The 17,375-nt window shown below is 38.9% G+C and overlaps 1 protein-coding gene and 1 long non-coding RNA gene across 2 annotated transcripts in view; both read right to left on the bottom strand.

Annotated features, from left to right (window-relative positions):
* Window positions 1-17,375, bottom strand: part of NT5DC1 (5'-nucleotidase domain containing 1) — a 137,678-nt gene that overhangs the window by 45,647 nt on the left and 74,656 nt on the right. The gene's annotated exons all lie outside the window — the stretch shown is intronic.
* On the bottom strand, window positions 48-3,398 carry LOC146406168 (uncharacterized). Its single transcript, XR_014807421.1, has 2 exons — window positions 2,194-3,398; window positions 48-1,905 (listed from the first exon to the last, which is right to left on the bottom strand). It is a non-coding gene; the product is annotated as an uncharacterized LOC146406168 (long non-coding RNA).

The following is a 17,375-nucleotide window of genomic DNA, read 5'->3' as shown; positions in this document are numbered from 1 at the left end:
AGCTTCTGAATTTACTTGTTCAACAATAGTAGTAATGAAAACAGCTGTCATTGTTTTAATATTTTAATGTTTATCTGCAATGCATTTTGAATTTATAAACCACAGTTCCTCCTTTCCCAGACTATAATCTCAGAATTCCATTCTTAGCTTAATGGAAACATCATGTCACTGGATTTTTGTCTGGCTTTGTAAATATCACTCAATCCTGATTTAAGTGTCACTGAACTTTGCAGGCATCAAATAACAGATTTGTATCTGTAAAAGAAAACAGTTCTTTGTTTTTAGAATTAAAGAAGTAAACCTCTTGCCAATAAAAATCTTCTAAAGGCTCAGACTCTTAAAGGTAGAATCAAGGACATATGCGATCATTCTCTCATCCCCCCCCAAAAAAAAGAATGGTGAACTAAAACTTAGTGACTTTGATTTTTTAGGGTTAAGATCTCACAACTTTAAATTTAAATGCGTCAACATTTAGAAGGAACTTTGTTCTGCCAGTAGTTACATATTCCAAATAGTCTAAACACCAGAAAAAAGGTTTCTCAAGAAGTAGTTTTTCTCCAAGAGAATGGCCAAATGGCACAAGGAGCGCTGAGACTCAAACACAGAGGAACTCATCATCCTGGAGGATTCCTACATTGTCCAGACCCATCCTGTCTAACATGGTCATTAGCCATGTGGCTATTTAAAGTTAAATGAACTAAAATTACATAAAATTTAAAAGTCCAAAAAAAAAAAAATCAATTCCTGCAACACCCTAGCTGTATTTCAAGGGCGTGGCAGCAGCATGTGGCTAGTGGATGCCACAATGGACAGCAGATATAGAACATTTCGTCACTGAGGAAGGTCCACCGGTCAGCACTCTTCAAGGTTAACTTCGGTGCACGATGCCTAAAATTATCAGCCCGTGGCTGCATGAAGCTACGGTGTGGCATCTGGATCAAAATAGCAAGCAAACATGATGTGGTCCAGAAATAGGGCATTTAAAAAAGTCGAGCTAATAATTATAGTCATGAAACCATGCCAAGGCTGCAGTGTGGGCTTGTAGGGGAAACACTCTGCTCAGAATCAGGTGGTTCAGGCTTTACACCTGCCTTTCAGCTGTGTGTCCTTGTACCTCACCTGTTAGAGGGCAGCCCTATGTGACCTTCCCTACTCCATGGGTGGGATGAACTGACAAACAAACCTACACGGTGAGAGTGCTTTGGAGAGTGGTAAGCTACCTGTTGTTTATGCTGTTATTTTTATGTTAAATGGTATTTTTTGCATCAGCTGTAAACCTGACTATGGTAAATGTTTAGCTCACTGAGGTGCTCAAAACTGGAAGGCCTTACTGGGATGATTTCCGAAGTCAGTTGGTCATATCAGGGAAACCTGGCTGATCAATTAATTCTTTACTACTAAGATAACAGAACACTGCTATGTGTATAATGGAGTGATTGTTTTGTTTTGTTTTGTTTTTGTCTTTTTGCCTTTTTCTAGGGCCGCTCCCACGGCATATGAGGTTCCCAGCCTAGGGGTCGAATTGGAGCTGTAGCCGCCGGCCTATGCCAGAGCCACAGCAACGCAGGATCCAAGCCGCGTCTGCAACCTACACCACAGCTCATGGCAACGCCGGATCCTTAACCCACTGAGTGAGGCCAGGGACCGAACCCGCAACCTCATGGTTCCTAGTCAGATTCATTAACCACTGCGCCACGACGGGAACTCCTGGAGTGATTGTGAATTCAGTATTTATAATGAACCATATTCAAATACATACCTCTAATACAGTGCTACCTGCCCAGAACAAACAATACTGTTCACTGAAATAAAGATGGTGGAATAACTTCCAATTAAACAGTTAAGTACCATGGCTAAAGCCAGAAAGGTGAGAGTTTTACAGAGAAACTAGGCATCTACATCAGACTTTTTTTTTTTTTTTTTTTTTGGTCTTTTTGCTATTTCTTGGTCTTGGGCCGCTCCTGCGGCATATGGAGATTCCCAGGCTAGGGGTCCAATTGGAGCTGTAGCCACCGGCCTACACCAGAGCCACAGCAACGCAGGATCCGAGCCGCGTCTGCAACCTACACCACAGCTCACGGCAACGCCGAATCGTTAACCCACTGAGCAAGGGCAGGGATCGAACCCGCAACCTCATGGTTCCTAGTCGGATTCATTAACCACTGCACCACGACGGGAACTCCAACATCAGACTTTTTATCCTTGAATATAATGTTCCTCCAAGGTTTCACCACTATGAAGGCTCTCCCTGTCTTCAACTCCTATTCTGTACACATACAGGTGTATGAACCGCTGCAGAGATCTGTGCTTCACCCACAGCTGTCAACGGGTGCTGCTAGAGTACCTCCTTACTTTTTCCATTCCTCTCAGAAAACAAACCAAACAGGGAAACTTCTAGATCATGGTTAGAAGAACCTGTAAGCTGCAAAGGCAGCTGCACCTCCGACTAGGTGGGAGAAGAAGGGAGCGCATGTGAATTTCCTTACAAGAGAAAGTGAACCTGGTCTGCCATGGGATTTATGCCAACAAGGTGAGGACCATTATTCGATAACATAAGCATGACTGATAAGGACATTAAACATCACTGTGAGACTGACATTGGGGAGAGACGCCATGAACAGACTTTTAGAATTAAGGAAATTGTATACTAGAGCTTGATAATAGCCTTCTGGATAAAATAACCATTATTTATAATTGTGCCTTAACTTTATTTAGCTAAACCTTTAAAAATAAACTTTAGAAAAAATTTGGACCTATAGAGAACTTGCAAAGATAGTACAGAGAATCAGTTTCTATTAGTAACACTTTACATATTATGAAACATTTTTCCAATTAATGAACCAATAATGCTAATTATTATCAACAATAGCCACATTTATTTCTATTTCCTTGTTTTGATTTGATGTCCTTTTTCTATTGTAGGACCCCAGTCATGCCACCATATTATATTTAGTGGTCATGTTTCCTTAGGCTCCTCTTGTCTGTGACAGCTTCTTAGACTTGTTTTGTTTCTAATGACTGCGACAACTTTGAGGCATTCTGTAGAATGTCCATCAATTGAGATTTGTCTGGTGAGAATGGGGTTACGGGTTTTCAGGAGAAAGAGCCCAGAGGACAGGTGCCATTCTCATCACATCATCTCAAGGGTACATACTATCTAGGAGTTCCCGTCGTGGCGCAGCAGAAACAAATCTGATCAGTATCCATAAGGATGTGGGTTTGAGCCCTGGTCTTGCTCAGTGGGTTGGGGAGAGAGGGGGGTCAGGCGTTGTTGCCATGAGCTGTGGTGCAGCTGTGGCGTAGGCCAACAGCTGTAGCTCTGATGCAACACCTAGCCTGGGAACATCCATATGCCATGGGTGAGGCACTAAAAAAGAAAAAAAAAAAAAAAAAAAAAGCACGTCAAGGGTATGTACTATCAACATGACTTCTCACTGTTGATACTGACCTTGATCCCCTGGCTGAGGCAGTGCTTGTCAGGTTTCTCCTCTGTGAAGTTACTCCCTGCCACCCCCCTTTCCATACTGAGCTCTTTGAAAGGAAGTCACTTTGCACACCCCTCAATTTAGTAGGGGGAGTTATGCGCCACATCTCCTTGAGAATCACTTGGAATTGTTTTGCATAGGGAACTAGTTTCTCTTCCTCCATGTATCTGCTCAATCATTTATTTGTATTGATAATGACTCACTGATACTTATTTTATACTTTGGGTTATAATCCAATAAACACTACTTTATTTTGTTCTTAAATTATTCCAGCTTTGGCCACTGGGAGCTCTATTATTATTATTATTATTTTTTTTTTTTGCTATTTCTTGGGCCGCTCCCGCGGCACATGGAGGTTCCCAGGCTAGGGGTTGAATCGGAGCTGTAGCCACCGGCCTACGCCAGAGCCACAGCAACGCAGGATCCGAGCCGTGTCTGCAACCTACACCACAGCTCACGGCAACGCCGGATCGTTAACCCACTGAGCAAGGGCAGGGACCGAACCCGCAACCTCATGGTTCCTAGTCGGATTCGTTAACCACTGCGCCATGATGGGAACTCCTATTTTTTATATATTATATATCTTGTTTCCCTCTGACATACCCCATAATTATTATTTTTTTTTTCCTTTTTGATCACTTCCCTACTTTCTGGCACTATAAGATGCTCCAGGCTCACCTTGTGTACTGTCTGCCCTAATTCTAGTGTCATACATTTCTCCAAAGAGCTCTGGTTCAGTTTATTGGAGAATGATCTGGGTGTCTTTTTAGTTTTTAAAGGTGTTGTTGCTTCTCTCATACAGCCTCTCCAGCAGATGGGTAACCTAAGCTTCAGGGTAGTTGAGGGATTTTGCTCAAGATCAAGACTAATAATGGCAGTGCTGGGATAAAATTCAGTCTTCTGATGACAGTTTATTGTCTTTCCCATTATCTGGTGGGCTCTGGATGAGGACCAAGCTTCAAACACCAGATTCACAACTTGCAGGAAAAAAGGAAAATGAAACACATTTCTAGAACATAGTCCTTCCAGGGGAGAAAATGCAACAGGTATGTGACAGACTCTCCTATCCATTTAGAAGAAAAACTGGAGAGTCTGTCTTCTATAGAAAGAGGTCTCTGATTATATTATAGCAGTGGTTCGCAAGTTGGGGGTGATTTTGCTCTGCCATCCTCCTCCCCCTACCCCGAGACATTTGGCAATGTCTGGACACACTGTGTTGGGCAGAGGGTGTGCTGCAACGGGCACCTTGTGGATAAAGGCCAAGGATGTTGCCAAACATCCTATAATGCACAGAAGAGCTCCTACAACAAAGAATCATCCAGTTCAAAATGACAACAGTGCTCATGCTGAGAGACCCAATCAGTCAGAGACTGTTAAATAACTTTATCCACTTTTGTGCTGTTTCTACTCTCATTGAATTATTTTCCCATTTGTGGCTATGTCAGACCATCATGGGGTCAATCTGTGACCTCATGAGTTAGTCTATTAGAAGAAAAAGCCCCTCATTTTCGTTAAAAAAATGTGGTCCACAATCAGATAAAAGAGACTCTTAGGGTTCTTATGTGTGGGCCAAATGGAAGAAGGAGTGTTCTTTAAAAATTGGCTGCCTGAGTTAGGCAGGGCGTGAGCAGAGCAATCACTTCCCCAAGGATAAGCACAGTTACATGTAATCAGCCAACAAAAGGAAAGCATCATCATGGCATCATCTGCTGGCCATGCTGTCTGCTGTCTTCTGGTTCAGGAACAAGTTGTGCAGAACAGTGAGGTGGCTTGGAAAATCTGCCAATGAATGGCTCAACCTTACTAACTCAATGGCTGCTACCCAGAAACTGCTGTTCATTGCTCAGTGACCTCAATTTGAAGAGGAAGGAAGTGACTGAGCCCCTGTTTGTTGATGCAGTTGGTGACCACCCAGCAGTCTGACAGAAGAAAGAACACGTCTGTGTACCATGACTTCTCTTGGAAGCTTTAGAAAAGGTTGCTCATTTTTGGTCCTATCAAGGAGATGAAGGATATGTTCTGAGCAAAGCTAGACATGCCCTGGGACCATAAATTGCTATTGCCCTCTATGAAAAAATAAAGAGAGCTTATACATACAGAATAATTTAGGGGGGATCCTACTTGGGGAGATCCTGACAATGGAGTCATGAATATGTTAAAATACTCAATGTACCATAATGTCTGGGATATAGGACTTGCTTGTCAACAGCAGCAAAAAAAAAAAAAAAAAAAAAAAAGTTTACTTAGTGTTTTCTAAGTGTCAGTTACTTTACACTTTACCTCACTGAATCATAACTAGCCTATGAGACAAGTACCATTATCTCTATTATCTAAGCCACAAGGAAGTCAGATGCTTGTGGAATATATGGTTGGTAGGGAATGGAAAACTGTTCCTTCATGATACAATCTGACACCTGGAGGTGACATGAGGTCAGGAGATCCCAGGGATAAACGAATGTCAAGTTTAGCTCCTTAACATCCCACACCACCAACCACAGTCTTAAAGTAGGTGCTCAAACTACTTTGGGCGGGTAGATGGAAGGAGGAATGAATAAGTGTGCAAAAAGCTTGGGAGGGTCTTTTTAGGGCTGCATCACAAGTATATGGCTGTTCCCAGGCTAGGGCTTGAATCAGAGCTGTAGCTGTTGGCCTACATCACAGACACAGAAACATGGGATCTGAGCCCCATCTGCGACCTGCACATAGCTCATAGTGAAGCTGGATCCTTAACCCATTGAGTGGGGCAGGGATCAAACCCATGTCCTCATGGGTACTAGTCAGGTTCGTTACCACTGAGCCACAACAGGAACTCCAAAAAAAAGAATGAAATCTTGTCATTTGTGATAACACTGATAGACCTAGAAGGTATTATGCTCAGTGAAATCAGCTAGTGAATGACAAAAACTGCATGATTTCACTTGTACATGGAATCTAAAACACAAAACAAATGAACAATATAATGCAACAGAAGTAGAGTTATAGATAACAGATACAGAGAATAAACAGGTGGTTGCCAGAGGAAAGGGAGGAAGGGAGAGGACAGAAATAGGTGAGGGAGAGTAAGGTACAAACTTCCAGCTGTGAAATAAATGAGTCATGGGACTGAAATGTACAGTGTGGGGAATCTAGCCAATAATTATGCAACATCTTTTTATGGTGACATATCATAACTAGACTTACTGCGGTGATCATTTTGAAATGTATAGAAATACCGAATCACTATGTTGTGCACCAAGAACTAACACAATGCTGTAGGTCAATTATACTTCAAAACAAACAAATAAGCAAACACACTCATAGAAAAAGGATCAGATTTGTGGTTAATAGAGGTGTGTGGCGGGGGAGAGATGAATAGGATAAAGGCAGCCAAAAGGTACAAACTTACAGTTATAAGATAAATACTAGAGAGGCAATGTATAACATGATAAATATAACTAACTGTTGGAGACCACTGAAACTGCAAAATCCTGCAGTAAACAAATTTGGTGCACATGCAAAAGCACAACCACCAAGAGAGAGCTTTATCATTACCTGCACCTGATTTTGCTCATTAACCTATGTCACTTTCCTTAATAAAAGTCATGAGGGCTAAAGCCTAGGCACCTTTGTTCTGTGGAACAGAGTGCCTCCTGGTCCTCCACTTTCTAGATGTAAAAGAGTCTTCTGTATTTTGCTACACCGCATCGTCCCTCTTTCAGGATTCCCTATTGTCCTGCAGCGCTGGGCGAGGCAACTAACACTGCTGTATGTTATATATGAAAGGTGTTAAAGAGAGTAAATTCTAAGTCTTTATCACAAGGAAAAAAGCTTTTTTTCTATTTATCTTACGGGTTTTTTTTTTTTTTCCTTTTTAGGTCTGCACCCATGGCTATGGAGGTTCCCAGGCTAGGGGTTGAATCAGAGCTACAGGCATCAGCCTACACCATAGCCACAGCAACACAGGATCTGAAGACCTACACCGCAGCTCATGGCAACGTCGGATCCTTAATCCACTGAGAGAGGCCAGGGATCGAACCCACAACCTCATGGTTACTAGTCGGATTTGTTTCCACTGCACCACAGTAGGAACTCCTTTTATTTTATATCTATAGGAGATGAAGCATATTCACTAAACTCACTTGTGATAATCACTTCATAATAATTAAGTCAAATCATTATGCTTATACAGTGCTGTATGTCAACTGTATCTCAATAAAACTGTAAGAAAACCACCACAAAGAGTTCTGGCCCCATACTGGCCCCTCTTCAGTACTATGCTCAGAGGCCACCATCTTTAGTCATTTGTTCTTAATTCTTTTGATAATTCACATTCACAACTATCAGTAATGTACTTAAGTTCTTAGTTCATAAACTTTAGATATATCCACTGACTTTATACTAATAAATGTCGATTTACCTAACTCATATCAGCCATTATTATCTTTCTCTTCCTCTTTACAATATTTACAGTTGTATTTAGTTTTATTCTTTTGCTAGTCACTATTTATTTAATTTGTCTTTTTAGGGCCATACCCACGGCACATGGAGGTTCTCAGGCTAGGGGTCCAATCGGAGCTACAGCTGCTGACCTATACCACAGCCACAACAATTCCAGATCCGAGCTGTGTCTGTGACCTACACCACAGCTCACAGCAATGCCAGATCCTTAACCCACTGAGTGAAGCCAGGGATTGAACCTGCGTCCTCATGGATGCTAGTCAGATTTGTTTCCGCCGAGCCGTGATAGGAACTCCTACTTTTTAAATAATGCTCTTCAAGCTCTATTTGTTGTTCCAAGAAAATTTAAGTCCTCACAACTTGGAATAGGCTATTCATGACTCTCCTTCCCACCAACTTTCCCATCTCCTTCTACATCCTAACTTCTGACCATCACATTATTTTCAAATTATCAACGAACCTTTTTATAAGTTTTATAAACCTATGTTACAAGTCGTTTCTAAAAATTAAATAATCTGTTTGCTGTATTGTGACCTATAAATATTCATAGCAGAAACAAGTATCGTTTAACAATTACATTTCTATTTCCAGAGGACCTTTTTTTTTTTTTTTTTTTTTTTTTTTGTCTTTTTGCCATTTCTTGGGCCGCTCCTGCGGCATATGGAGGTTCCCAGGCTAGGGGTCTAATCAGAGCTGTAGCCACCGGCCTATGCCAGAGCCACAGCAACACGGGATCCGAGCCTCGTCTGCAACCTACACCACAGCTCATGACAACGCCGGATCCTTAACCCACTGAGCCAGGCCAGGGATTGAACACTTAACCTCATGGTTCCTAGTCAGATTCGTTAACCACTGAACCATGATGGGAACTCCAGAGGACCATTTTTTATGAACTGTCATTCAAAAGAACATGCTATTAGAATAAAGGTCAAGAGAATTTCTTTTTCTTAGTTTTCATAATTGCTCAAAGTTATGACATGTTTTTTGTTGTGCTGCGGCTGGACATTGACATTACTGTATAACTTTTTATGTGGAGATTTTAAATGCCTTCACTTTCCTACTGTCCACCAAATTATCACATTTTTACAGCAAAATTATGTTTTGGTCCAACACACAAAGATGAAAACTTCAAAATTTATTATGGCATACTTAAAATAAAAATAAACTTTTACAAACACTATTTTATTTTTTTAAATATTTAAAGATAACCTTTTGCCCACGTGTCCTTTAACACGGAGATGAGATGTATTTCATGTACATTAATGAGCTCCATTTATTTGGTACTTTCAGTTTACAAAACACTCCTTGCATATATTATTTTATGCTCTCAACTCAGGAAGGAGGTGCTATCTTCTCTATTTTACAGATAGAGCAATTTACAATCCCAGATACTGAGACATTTAGCTAAGATCAGGCAGGAAGTTTCAAGTTCCATATCTGAAACCAAGTTTTCTTTTTGCCAAAGGCCAATGTTCTTTGCTTCTACCACAGCTGCCTAACATAGGGCTCTTTCTGACCTACGTTTAGAAATAAAACATCGGATTTTTTGATTTAGGAGTTTTCTTATCAATCACAGCACACCCATGGAAAGCAACACAGTACTTCCATGCCTGATTTATTATTAGATTTGGGGGACAGGATTTTTGTAAATAAACAACGGAAAAGAACGGCAGAACTAGGAGAAAAATACAAATAAACGAAGAGTCCACTACAGAAAGAGATGCTACAATAACAAATGAATAGTCAAAGAAGGCCAAAGATTCATAAATACTAGCTTTCTCAAGTAATAAATGAGTGTCTGTAAGGCACTGGAGTTACTACTCTAGCAATACAGTTTTGCTACAGAAGGGGATAATGATCCCAAGTATATCACACACAAAGAGTTTCTAAGATAACTCTAGATATAGGCTCTGAAAGGTCAACAGTAACCAAGGAGGAGAACTGGGGTCTGTCTGGAAAGGACGAAATAGGAGGAATCAGGGGAGGTTGAGCAAAGGGAAGTAGGCTCCTGTAAGAGTCCTCTGAGACAAAGAAGTAGGTTTCAGTTTAACATGAGGAATTTCCAACAGAGGAAATGTGCCCTCAGGAAACAGACCAAATGCTGGCATTTGGACCAGGTGGATTCAGTTAGTTGAAAATTTCAGAATTTTGAATTTCATGTTTACCTTTACCTATAATGAAACAACACAAATATTCTTTCCTGTTTTTTAAGATTTGATTTTTGACTTTACACCAAAAGGAAATAGTTCAGAAAAAAAAAGTTTCTTAAAACAAGAACCAACTTAAATATTAACAGCAGCATAGAATTCAATGTGAGCAAAAAGAAATGTCTAGGCTTTCATCTTTAAAGCAGGGCTGAATAACATTAAATGGGTAGAAGCACCCATAACCATTTAAAAAAAATTTTATTACTCAATGAATTTTATTACATTTTTAGTTGTATAATAATCATCACTCGAAAAGATACACATACTCCAATGTTCATTGCAGCACTATACACTAAATAGCCAAGACAAAGGAACAACCTAAATGTCCATCGACAGAGGAATGGTTAAAGAAGAGGTGGTACATATACAAAATGGAATATTACTCAGCCATTAAAAGGAAAGAAATAACAGCATTTGCAGCAACATGGATAGACCTAGAAATTATGCTAAGTGACGTCAGTCAGACAGCCAGATGTCACCCATTACCATTTTTTAAAAGAATGCTTTCTCCTGTTATTAGCATTTAGCCCAGGAGTGGGGAGCCTCAGGTCCTGGCTCTAGTTCTAACACCTACTTGTTATGCAACTTGGGGGAGGTCACCTTAGGCCTCTCAATTTCAGTTTCCTCATTAAAACAAGAAAAAAATGGAGTTGGATAATTTCTCAACTCCATTCCAGCTCTGTAATTTCTAGGACTTCCTTGTAATAGTCTTTTATAAACAGAGGTCAAATACTCATGAGGACCACGAAGAAGCCCCACACAGAATCCAACCCACTGAAACTAAGAATGCCATCTCTGGCACCTTCTCCAATTACTAAAATCCAGACAGCCTATCACTTGCTCCTCAGCAGAATGATACTTTCCATACCACATGATTCTGGCAGTTCAGCTGTCATGAATCCAGAGACCACCACATTTCTGGCAGGTTCACAGGCCTAAAATCTTTCCTGTTTGATTTTTTATTCAAGACTGAGAAAGCAAAGAGTTGTGCAAAAGTAGAAGATTTTTGCACTCAGTGTTTGGCCCCACAACCACTGTCACTTTTATTGCTCTTGACTTAAATTTAGCTGTGTAAAAAGAGTAACTAATGGGATGGGGAGAGTGGTTTGCTTTGTTTTCTCAAAGTTACTACCTCCTTTATCCTACTTCTGTCTCCCTGACCTCATCCTTCATCTAAGCTAACTACCCTGATTTCCCTCTTTCTACATCTACCAACGTAAGGACCATCAGAAATTACTTCCTTTTATCTTGTGGTGATAACCTTACTTTTCAAGGAAAAAAATGCCCCAGTATTTCACATAATAATAGAACAAAATAGAAAGATAATTTTTAAAAATACTGTTTGGCTCAGGGAATGCTGGCTTTCCCTCATTGAAAATGTGGTGATGGGAAAAGAAAATAAACACATACTATCTGCTACATGCCAGGCACTGTATATACCTCATCTCATTTAACATCCACTACAGCCTCTGTGATAGACATTGTTATACCCTTGTCACAGTCAAAAAAGCCCTGAGGTTGATTCAGTGGGATGAAATAATCTGCCCACATTTAAACAGAGACCATCCAGTTTTCCATTATAGCAGTCAGCTCATATTACTGACACTCTGAAAACCATTAGAAGAAAAACATATATCTCATTTCTCCCTTGAACTCAGTTTTAAAAGAATCTTTTTTCTTTTTCTTTTTTTGCTTTTTAGGGCTGTACCTGTGGCATATGGAAGTTCCCAGGCTAGGGGTCGATTCGGAGATGCAGCTGCCAGCCTACACCACAGCCACAACAATGTGAGATCTGAGCCACATCTGTGACCCATACCATGGCTCACAGCAACGCTGAATCATTAACCCACTGAGTGAGGCCAGGGATCAAATCCGCATCCTCAGGGGCACTAGTTGGGCTCACTACCTCTGAGCCACAATGGGGAACTTCCTTAAAAAAAATCTTCTTGAAAGGCATATCCATGCATATAGCAGAGTACACAATAAAATAATTCCGTGCTTCCTTTGAAGGGGTGCTAATAAGTACTCAGCGTTTAACTAAGTATATCCTCTGCCTACCATTACTTTATTTTCCCTACCTTTTGCATGTGACTGGATTTCTGCATCCATTTCCTTAAGGATACAGCTCTATTAAAATCATTTTATTCACTCTTGAAACATTTTACCATAGCCAACTATAAATATTTACTTACTCAACAAGCAAGAGACTTTTAAAAGGAGAGAAAAACAGTCCGCATAGCTGGTTTAAACTTTGAACTTTATTTTATCCATAAGAACTATAGAAAGCCAGCATTCTCATATGGACAACTCAGTGTCACCCAACATGAGCTCAATTTGTTTGTATGTATATTCATGTGTCCTCCTTAATGTAAAAAGGATCTGAATAACCTGCACAAAATGCTTAGGAGTAAGATAGAGATACATAAAGAATAAACATTGTAACCAGAGAAAATCAGAGTAAAATATCAATACTGGAAGACAAAAAAATAAAATGCACACATACAGCAATACTGGGACTCTAAGCTTACTGGCCCTCAAAATGGGGAAAAATATATATACACAATCAGTCACACAATTCTAACCAATCACACAATTCCAACTGTCCAACTGACAAAATGTTTCTAGTTAATTGAGATAAACCTTTTACCACAATTTATACCTAAAAGAAATTTCTCTAAAAAAGAGAGCAAAACTTAAGTAGAAAAAGATATTTCCAAACATCCTATTTCAATCAGATTCAATGACTCTATGGAAAAATCAATTGTAATGATCAGTAAATTGACATGTTCACCTGCCCAATTCTGCTCTCAGTTGAAAGGCAATCTCAACTTTGCCATAAGTTGAGAATACGCAAGGCTAAAACTTCTAGGATTTATAAGGTCTGTCTTAAATATAACATTCTAATGTGTGAATCAAAGTTAATGTTTTATTTTTTTCCACTGGAATGACAAACTTAGACTCCATACTTTAAAAATGATGAAAACATTTAATTTTAAACAAATAAAAACTGAACAAAGTGAGAAACAAGGTATTAGCTTTTAAAGGAGCCTTATGCCCTTAAGTCAGAAGTTATACACAACTCTTTCAAGAAATTAAAAGACAAGCTTTCCTGTCTTATGCCCGGTCTCAAAGAGAACACTTTTACCAAGAACATGAAGTTTGGGAGATGATCTGTAATCAGATTAAGGAAGTTTTTTCTATTCCTAGTTTCTTAAGACTTAAAAATTAGTCTTTTTTTTAAATCAACTGGATTTTTTTTAATGTACTGAAATAATCATGACTCTTCTTTAATTTGCTAATGTCATGAATTAAATTGATATTCCAATGAGAACTCAATCTTGAACTTTGTGGAGGTAATAACTTTTTACATATTCTGAGTTCAATACAGTTTTTATGATTCTTTTGTATCTATAATATACTTTATCTATAATACACTACTCATTTAATGGTAATTTAAATATCTGATACTTACTATATTTATGATAGTCCTAAATTTATTACTATTTTAAACTATTATGGAAGTTTTCAGACATATATAGAAGTAGAGAGGATAGTAGTGTAAACTGTTTATATCCATCACTCAAACTTTTACAATTATTTTTTTTTTTTTTTTGTCTTTTTTGTCTTTTTGTTGTTGTTGCTATTTCTTGGGCCGCTCCCGCGGCATATGGAGGTTCCCAGGCTAGGGGTCTAATCGGAGCTGTAGCAACCGGCCTACGCCAGAGCCACAGCAACGCGGGATCCAAGCCGCGTCTGCAACCTACACCACAGCTACGGCAACGCTGGATCGTTAACCCACTGAGCAAGGGCAGGGACCGAACCCGCAACCTCATGGTTCCTAGTCGGATTCGTTAACCACTGCGCCACGACGGGAACTCCACTTTTACAATTATTAATCTTTGGATCTCTTTTATACCGCTTTTGGATTATCCTAAAGTAAATTCAATGCACTATGTAATTTCATCCATAAATAATTCAGTATTTTTATGTAAAAGAACTCTTATCTAACCAATATGACACCTGAAAATCTTAATAATTCTTTGATATCATCACATACTAGTGTTGAAAATGTCACCAGTATTTCATAAATAGTTCATTTTTACAGGTGGTTTGTTTGAATTGAGACACAAATAAGATTCATAAATTGCATTTGGTTGATACATTTCCTGAATTTCCTTTAATCTACAGTTTTTCCTTACCCTTATAGCTTTTTTTTTTGCCATTTATTTACAGATAAAACTGGGTCATTGTTACCAAAGAATTTCCCCCATTCTGAACTATTCTTATTGCATATCCAGAATGTCAGGTAACATGTCACTTTAAACCTTATGCTTCCTATCAACTAGTGATTCAATAGGTTAGACACAATCTGGGTTTGCTATTTTGCCAAGAAAATGTTACAGGTGATATTCGTATTTCCTATCGCATCAAATCGAAAGGCACATTAATACCTGGTTGTTTCTTTGTGAGTTAAGACTGATCAGTAGGTTCTGGTGTCAAGGCCTTCTCTGTCATGTAAGAGTCTTAGTAGCTACTGATGAATGCTGCCGAGATCCATGATTTAATCAGGAATTGCAAAATGTGGTATCAATTCTTTTTTTTTTTTTTGTCTTTGTTGTTGTTGTTGCTATTTCTTGGGCCGCTCCCGCGGCATATGGAGGTTCCCAGGCTAGGGGTTGAATCAGAGCTGTAGCCACCGGCCTACGCCAGAGCCACAGCAACGTGGGATCCGAGCTGCGTCTGCAACCTACACCACAGCTCACGGCAATGCCGGATCCTTAACCCACTGAGCAAGGGCAGGGACCGAACCCGCAACCTCATGGTTCCTAGTCGGATTCGTTAACCACTTCGCCACAACAGGAACTCCTGGGGTATCAATTATATCATTCCTTTTCCCTTTTTAATTTTTTTAATAAGCTGGAAGTCTTCTATAAAGAAACACCTTCCTGAATCAACTATTTGGTTACTCTGCATTAGAACTGGTACAAAAGAAGAGTCCCCATCATGGTGCAGTGGAAAAGAATCCGACTAGGAACCATGAAATTGCGGGTTCGACCCTGGCCTCGCTCAGTGGGTTAAGGATCCGGCATTGCCATGAGCTGTGGTGTAGGTCGCAGACATGGCTCGGATCTGGCATTGCCGTGGCTCTGGTGTAGGCCGGCAGCAACAGCTCTGATTAGACCCCTAGCCTGGGAACCTTCATATGCCGCAGGTGTAGCCCCCAAAAGACAAAAAAAAAAAAAAAAGAATTTGTACAAAAGAGACATTCTATTTCTTTGAGTATAATACATCTTTTTCAGACTATGTAGTTAAAATAATACATATTAAAATAATAAAATAATCATTTGAAACGAAGAAGTAGAAACAAATTTATCACTGGATTAAATTCCTCTCGATTTTATATAAAACCTGATGGTATTCTCCAATTTTAAAAAACCCAAGATTTTATTGTGATAATGGGCTTCTTGCTATTTTATGTCCATGCTACTGACACTTTTCTAAAGTTCTAATAAATGTGAACTTGTTTCAGAGCAATCCAGTGATTAAAGTGGTTAACAAACCCTTCAGGATAAAGGATTTTTGTATCATATAAAGAACCTTGCTAGCATTGTGTACTTACATGTTTCCAAGTGAGAAAAAAAAAAAAAAATCACTCCATGTAATAATAAAACAAACCAGGGCCAAGATAGGCGCTTCTCAATCAAACTGAATCTTATAATACTTAGTGAGTTATTCTGAAGCTACTTTAGATTCTAATCATCACACTGACAAATGTTTGTTAAAAATCTGTTATGCTTTTTAATAGTCTCATAGATAACTAAAACGATTCAAGTATTTTTTTTTTTAGTCTTGGTGGTTGCTAATATTCAAAGAAAAAGAGTGACTGCTAAAAACCACAATTCTCTGAATGAAAATTATTGCCTGATCAGAAAAAGAATGTAAATCCTCCTGTTATGATGTGATTTTCAGAATTCTCCATTTTAGTTTTAAGATGAGGAGTATTTTGATAGTGAAACACAGTAGAAGAAAACCTATTATATATTATTTCTGAAATAACTTCCTATCCCTATGCTCATAATACCTCAAGTTAAGTATTCCTGGTTATGCTAAATAAAAGATTTAACATATTTTATTTTACAATCTTTCAGCTTGTCTTTGTTTTGTTTTTAACCAAAATGTAACTGACATATAATGTTAGTTTCAGGTATATAATACATGATTTGATTGTCACCATACATAGTTACAAAATTTTTTTTTTTGTGATGAGAACTTTGAAGACCAACTCTCTTAGCAACTTTCAAATACACAGCACAGCATTGTTAACTATATAGCTGTACATTACACCCCCATGGCTTATTTATTTTGTAACTGAACATTTGTATCATTTGTACCCCTTCACCCATTTTTTTGCACCTATCCGCTCCCCAACCTGACCTCTGACAATCAACAATCTGTGCTTTGATCATCTAGTTTCTGGATTTTTATGCCTGGACATAAATCACAGATGTCTATGAATTCTTTCTACCCCTTCCATGAATCAAGAAAGATAGACTTTAAGTTAAGGAGTTTAGGAAGGTTTCCTGGGTCTCTGCTCAGCTTGTTATAAAATGAGTTTCAAGCAGAGTTAACTCTCTCTCTCTCTTTTTTAGTATCTATAAAACACTATGTAAACTAGATATTTAGGATAAAAAAATTCCACTAAATAAACTCAATGATACTGTAGTGAAAATGTAGTAATTTCAAAAAAATCAACTATAAAGCCGTTCTCTAATCTCTAAGAAGTTTAGTCAGTTCTAGCAAAACACAGTAGAAAGCCCATCTCCTTTCTCACATTCCTGCCTTACCACCAGGGACGGATTCAGAGAAAAAATACAAAGTATTTTAGTAGAAAATACACAGCTGGAATATTTTAATGCCCTTTCACATGGTTGTTTTAGCACATTTAGAACATTATTACTTAATTATTTAGATTACTTATAACAAAGCTTCAAGAGCTATGTTTGGATATATTACATCTCTATTTCCATAGTTTTTGATAAATTCTTTTTTTTTAATTTTAATTTTTTTAGGGCTATACATGCAGCATATGGAAGTTCCCAGGTTAGGGGTCCAAGTGGAGCTGTAGCTGCCAGTTTCATCACAGCCACAGGAATGTGGGATCTGAGCTGTGTCTGTGACCTACACCACAGTTCATGGCAATGCTAGATCCTTAACCCAGTGAAGTGAGGCTAGGGATTGAACTTAT

Source organism: Sus scrofa, chromosome 1, assembly GCF_054392235.1.
Source record: "Sus scrofa isolate SSC_HxYL_T2T_F1_AM1 chromosome 1, Sscrofa_HxYL_maternal_Yorkshire_Landrace_v2.0, whole genome shotgun sequence".
NCBI lineage: Eukaryota > Metazoa > Chordata > Mammalia > Artiodactyla > Suidae > Sus > Sus scrofa.
The sequence above is the reverse complement of the archived record's forward strand: the minus strand, read 5'-3'. Positions and strand labels throughout refer to the sequence as shown.